This window comes from Amphiprion ocellaris, chromosome 19 (assembly GCF_022539595.1).
Source record: "Amphiprion ocellaris isolate individual 3 ecotype Okinawa chromosome 19, ASM2253959v1, whole genome shotgun sequence".
Classification (NCBI taxonomy): domain Eukaryota; kingdom Metazoa; phylum Chordata; class Actinopteri; family Pomacentridae; genus Amphiprion; species Amphiprion ocellaris.
Genome location: NC_072784.1, coordinates 1105596 through 1112488, shown reverse-complemented (window position 1 = coordinate 1112488; position 6893 = coordinate 1105596). Strand labels below are relative to the sequence as shown.

Below are 6893 nucleotides of genomic sequence, written 5' to 3'. Positions count from 1 at the left end.
CGCATCACTTGGTAACATTTCAGGATTTGGATCATCTGTATGTGCTGCAACTTACAGTTCATTTTTACTGAAAACATTAATGTAGGCTCTATGTATAATATATGGCTGAACAAATGCATTTTTAGATTAATAAACTAAATTTAAGCACACAATAATCCTGCCTGTTTTCGTAGCCGAGAAAAGACAGAATTACCGCTTGAAATAATGATAATAATAATAATAATAATGTTCTATTCACAATTTTTTTCATATATATTTCTATATCCAACACTAATAATCACTTCTAGTGCAGAAACAATAACAGCGACCAAGACTAGTAAATGTGTGACAGTAGAAGTAGTTTCTGAATGTTTATTTTGGTGCAAACACCACTAAGTAGATCTCATGAAATAATTAGCATTTTTCAGAAATGTTCCTTTCTATTTATTTAGATTTTTCCCCCCTGAATTTAATACATTGTAGTACAAATCTTTGCCAGGTCTACGCATGCGTTCTGACGCGTTTTGTCTTGTCCCTTTTTCTTTATTTACTCCCCAGGTTCACAAAAAATATTTATATCGTGGTGATAAAGTAGGAACTAGTCTACATATATGACGTTCCTAAACTATAATTGCTACAATTTAAAGGCGTAATTTTAGTTAATAGTGCCAATATTCCAGTCAACATATTCTAAAACAATGGCTGCAAAAACTTGGTCACTGGACGTAAAAACAAAACAAAACAAAAAACAAAAGTGCTTCTAATCCTAAATAAATTATAAGAGAAATAATAGTCTAATGCTGCACTTTTATGTCATGGATAACAGCCGTATCAGGCCATTAATGCCTGTATTACTGTTTCTCCTTACTTGCGGTTTAAACTAATACACTCGGAACTGCTGCTGCTCAATATTAATGCAATATTCTCCTACTTTTCAGGAGTGACGGCATTTTTTTATGACTGATGATAACTTAATTATTTATTCAATGTTTCAGAAAGGAAGAGCAAAGGACTCCCGGCTGTTTTATAATTAATTTTTTTATTTTTTACTATTTTTATATATATTTTTTTTCCAGTTGTCAACAATGTGCCATAGTCCACTAAAGTCATAAACGTGTGTTATTGTTCATCTACAGAACAGGAAACCAACGGGAACTATTTTAATTGTTGAGCTTGAATGTCTATTTGTATAAATGTCTTAATGTGGCTTGTGTCTGATTTGGAAATATGAACTAAAAATAAAGACCCTTTTCCCACAACATTTGCGCAATTGTGCGCTTTTTTTGGGGGGGTGGGGGGGTATTCAAGGAAAACCTTTGTCAAATTTTTACACGAGGCCGAATCTTTCACGAGTTCTACTTAGTGATGGTACAATAGCAAACAACATACAGTAATACGAATAGAAAATAAGAATTATGAAAGTCAAACTAAAGGCTAAATTGATAAGTAGCCTCCGAGGTATTATTCTTAGGCCAAGATTGAAAAAAAATCTTCTTCTGTATGTGAGTGTGTGTCTGTGTGTGTTGAGATGAAGGGATTCCCACCAGTGGAGGTGTTTGATATTTGAGACAGCAACAAATTGGAGACCAAACAGATGACAGACAGACAGACAGACAGACAGACAGACAGACAGACAGACAGACAGACAGACAGACAGACAGACAGACCCACAGATGTGTTTGTGAGTGGGCTACTGCTGCTGCTGCTGCTGGTAGTGGGGGGTTTGTTGGGTGGTGTCTTCACCGGTTAGCTGCAGAAAAATAAACAGCCCGCCGCCCCAGGGAGGAAATGAGAAGGGGAAGCAAAGTCATAAAAGTGGGCTGGACGGACAGAGAAGCATTCCTGTGTCTGAACACACACACACACACACACACACACACACACACACACACACACACACACACACACACACACACACACACACACACACACACACACACACACACACACACACACACACACACACACACACTGGCTGTCAATCAGCTGAAAGAACCTGGAAGCTTTTCCACTGAGATCTGGAAGTGAAACAGTTACTAAACAACACAGGAGGAGAGGCAAGAACACAAAGACAGACAGAGGCTTCAGTTTACAGCCAATCCACCTGCAGCCAAGTGCACCAACAAGTGAGGGAACAACATTAACACGCACCAGCTTTCAATATCAATAAAATAAAATCATTCAAAAACGGTGCTGTGACGAATCCTGCACACCTACCCAAACATCAAAGCCATTCTCATTCTCATGAACACACCAGCTACCCCCTCCCTGCGTGCACTCCACGCACAGCTTTAGGCAAAAAAAATTAAAAGAAGACTTGAGCTAATCTTCCGGATCTCCAACAGCCGAGTCTGAACCGATGGATGGCTCCTGCGCTCCTAATCCCACCACTTAGAGAGCCAATTCATCTGGACAATTCATCACGGAGCCTAATCCGGCGAGGAAGCGCTTTAATCTGAGGCGGGAAAGTAACACCTCATTTATAACGGGCACGGATCAACCAGGAGCAGCCAGAAAAACGCAAAGCTCCTGCGGCTCCGCTGCTTTTTTGGGCTCGTCGGGCTCCTTTACACAATGCGCATGCAGGGGCAGCGCGCGCAGGGCTACCGGATGAAGCAGAAACGTGCATGAACGAGCCTCTTACCGTTTGTTGATAATCCGTCACGAGCCCCCGACACACCTGCAGCTCACTTCTGCGTCCCGCGTGCAAGGGAAGCCACGGCACCCCGGAATGGCACGAGACGAACCCCAGCCCGGATGGATGGAGGATCATTGGGTGGAGTGGGGGGGTGGGGGTGGGGTGGGGGGGGTGGGGGTGGGGGTGGGGGGGGAATCGGAGGGGCGTACGTTCTCCCCCCCTCTGTCGTTGTCACCCAGTCCCCAAAACACTAGCGCTATCTTCATCGCAGCCCCCGTCACCATCATCATCATCATCACCATCCTCCTCATCCACGCGGTGACAAACTAAATGAAATGTCAAATAAAAAAAAAATAAAAACAATGAGCTCATCTCCGGTGTCTCCTCCGGTGGCGGATGGCCTTCTTCAAACCGGCATCACAGCGTCGCCCCTCCTCAATCCCGGTATACCCGATTCGGCGTGGACGGCAAGCACGAGAGCAGCCGGAGCGAGGAGCCATAGCGGAGGAGGAAGAGCGAGGGGGAGGGGGAGGGGGAGGGGGAGGAGGGGGGCGGGTTGTTGTCAGCGTCTCCTCGTGCCGGTTTTCCACTCTCACAACTAGTATTCTCATTAACTAGTCCGTTTAATTAGAGCCGGCCGCTCGTTGTTCCTCTCCGCCGTCGCCGGGGCTCCTTCTCGCGGCTCCTCCCGAGCCCCGGGCGGAGGAGGAGATGCAGCTGCTCGGGCCGGAGGAGCGGAGTGCAGCAGCAATATAGCCACTTGGGAAATCATAAAAAGTTCATGTTCACGTTAAGCGCGTCCACATGACCAGCCCGTCGGCCAATCCCGGCGCGCGGCCACTCATAAACTTGTATCACAAAGTTGTAAATTTTCATAAAACAACAAGGAATTTATTGCATTTCTTCATGGAGCGCCGTTAGAGGGGAGCTGCTCCTTCTCTCTCTCATCCTCTGCGCCGCCATTTTCTTCCTCTTCTGCCCTCTTAAACAGCAGAATGAAAGCCTTCAAAAGACAGAAAACAAGCAGAATAATGGTGTTTGTTAGCCTTTCCTCCTGTCACGTCTCTTCACCTTTAAATAATCCATATTTAATGCTTTTTTCATTTAGTTTTATTTTATTTTCATCTATTAATTTGCTGATAGTAGACCAGAATAAAAACACTGATAGTCAGATTAATATGTAGCCTACAAGGTAAAAAAGATTCAGCTGTATTAATTTTACTCTGCTGATATTTATTTAACAACCTGCTGGTTATGACACTTTGTTGATGCCAAAATAAAAAACAATATACCCATATCATAGTGTCCACCGTTATTGCGACTATACTAGAGCACCGTCGGTGAGATGTTTGACCACCACTATTTAGTATTTTGTTTTTAAGAGGACTGTCTGGTGTGAGTAAACCTCAGCAGTCTCTCATAACAGTCAACAGTGAAGAGGTGTCGTGTGAAAACAGCTCCGACCTGCAGTCTGGCTGTTTGGGAGGCTGAGAACAACCGATTTTGTTTGCAAAATCAAGGTTTGATGCATAGAAACAGAATATTCTCATCATTAACAGTCACCTACTTAATGGAATTAGCCATTTTCTTTGATATTGAGGAATACTAATAAGTATATTTCAGGATCCAGAGTGAAATAGGAATTCATGTCACGATGACGCCCTGTCCCCTTGTTTGTTTCTACCGTGCTGCAGGGCGGTGAAATGCTGCATAACTCCCAGTTTAAAGTGAGCAAAGTGAACCTGAGCCCAGTGGCGATCTGCAGACACAGAAACAGCATCACCTGAGTGCTGGTGCTGGCCTGGAGCGCCGTGCGTAAAAGCGGTTTCGCAATGCGGCAAAGCGTCACTATTTAACGGCCTGCAGGCCCGGAGCCGCAGGACGCTCAGAGACACTGCAAAGACAAAAATACACAAGCACTGTGCGTTTACACACTTAGACCCAGCCTGATGTAAATGTAAAAACACACTGAATGTAGCTGTGATGGAAGAGAACTTGATCTTTTACGCATCATTTTTATCTCTTAACGCAGTTCCTTTCCCCCCACACATCCCATTTCAATCGTCTCCTGAATTTTCAAATAAGATGCAGCCTCGTTTGCTGCAGTGTGTAAAAACAACCTCCATATCTGCTTTAACAAGACCAATTAAAGGTCCAGAATTTGTCCAAGCTTATATTAGCGACGCTCATTTACGGAGCTGTGGGATATTAAAACAAACGTATTGGACGAGTTAAACGGCATCCGGTTCCCTGAATAACTGTTTGTGTTGCTTCGATGTACACTCATTGCTGTTCTCTTGTCATTGTATTATGAGGCATCAAATTTACAGTTGTGAATTCAGCTATACAGCCCGGATTCGTGTCTGCTTAAAACCGTGAATCCAAAGTGCTATTAGCAGGACAAAATAAAGGCAATTGCCAAACTCCATGCCTGGATTAAAGCCTGGCTGCTCGTGGAAAATCAGTTTCCTGCACAGACAGCATTTAAATTTTATCCCATTTAATCCCAGATTTCTTGATTTTAAACCTTCATTGACCCACATGTGACCTTTCCAAAGCGCACAGCGTCTGGTTAGCATGAAACGGATCCAAGGCTTCCTCTATGCAAATATCCCGAGTTAAAAATTAACAGAAAATAAAACAGCAGTAAAGAGCAGGAGGCACAAACAGGCCGCTCGGTCCTCCGATCTGTTGGTTTCTTTGTGTGTTTGTTGCTTTTATTGGGGTTTCCGGCCTTTTCATGGACGCAATAAAGGCACCAGGACCTGCTCTAACATCCCCCACCGCCCTTCGTTCCTTCACGTAGTCTCTTTTTTTTGGCTTCCACAGATAACCGAGGACTTCCAGAGGTAACCCCGAGTCCTGGAAATTTGGTCCGGATTTGGAGACGTTTTGTGCATCTGGAGCAGACCTGGATGTTTTTGGCTGCAGTGTAACTCAGGTAGAAGGTGTGTTTTTGGAGTGAATACCTGCAGCTTGACAGTTTCTGCAGTGAGCTTGGATTTGAACGATCTCTGTCCTTTTGAACGTTGTAGAACTTCCTTTTTTTTCTTGTTTCAAAGAACGCACACTTTAATTTCTTCTCAAAATAATATAGATAAAGCCTTGCACTTCCAATGTCAGATTTATTTAAATAGAAAACGCAGCGAAAAGAAAATATAAATAGAATTGCTATAATATTAAAATTTGTGTTTTTTTAAATGTCATTAATATTACAAAGAAAGATGTTTTTTGTTTATGGCAAAATATATTTGGGCAGCATTTCACCCAAGGTGGGCAAGATTTTTTATTTTTTTTATATTATAAAAAAATATTTATCGAGTCTCTGATGATGATGGAAAAGAAAATATTTAAGCTTTGCAGCTAAATTATGGTATCAGTCTGGTATCACGTGTAATGCTATTTTTATTTTTACGCACTGATATAATATCAATTTGCTGCAATGGAGATTTTTAGCCTTATGTCTCCGATGTATTCCGATTCATATTTTCTGTTGTATGATATGCAGATTTTTTGTTTGCTTTTTCTTTTTAGGGGAGGATGGCAGCTTAAGTCGCGGCTGCATCACTACCAAATAAGAGAGATCTGCTGAAACTTGAACTCTGAATGTCCACCACCGCAGCAGCGAGGAGAAAATAATACACTGAAAGCTGGAAATAAGGTGAGCATGTTGTAGGACTGACTCTCGTTTATTATGTGTGAAAGTAAAGACCTCAAATCAAAGTGGAAACCTATAAAAGCTGGAAAGGACTTAAAGCTTCTAATGCAGCGTGTGAGATGGGACACTTCTTTCTGTGAGAGAGTCATTTCAATTAATAGATAGCACTTTAGTCAGCTTAAAAAAAATCTGTGGACTGCAGAATTAAATGCATATCAGAAATTACATTCCAGTTTTTCCTGTTTAAGCACACATCTTCTTTTCGTGTTAAACCGCCATGTTTGGTTTTAGCAGATCAGACGTTTTTCCAAATATAGAGGACAAATAATTCCCCCAAATTGAACCCATTTACTTATTTAACTTTACTAATATGAAGAGGTGACTTCTGGTTTAAGAGGATTTTCCACATCTGCTGCATTAACTCTAATCCAAGATCAACAAACTGAGGACCAGTTAGATTCCACATTCAGTCACTTCAGTCCTGGTTAATGGAATCTATCTCCAAACTGGGAATCGCTGCTTTAAAAACGTGTTGTGGCTTTAATGATGACTCCTTATTTCCTTTAAGTTCATTTATTGTTCTTACCGACATTATATTAGCAGTTCTAGAAGCACAAG

At 42.2% G+C, this 6893-nt stretch overlaps 1 protein-coding gene across 1 annotated transcript in view; it reads right to left on the bottom strand.

The window, feature by feature from the left end:
- Positions 1–2775, bottom strand: part of hoxb3a (homeobox B3a) — an 87077-nt gene extending 84302 nt beyond the window's left edge. Inside the window, exon 1 of the mRNA XM_035947916.2 lies at positions 2624–2775. The gene's annotated coding sequence lies outside the window, so the exon portion shown is untranslated. The remainder of the gene's footprint in view (positions 1–2623) is intronic.
- Positions 2776–6893: the final 4118 nt, after the last annotated feature.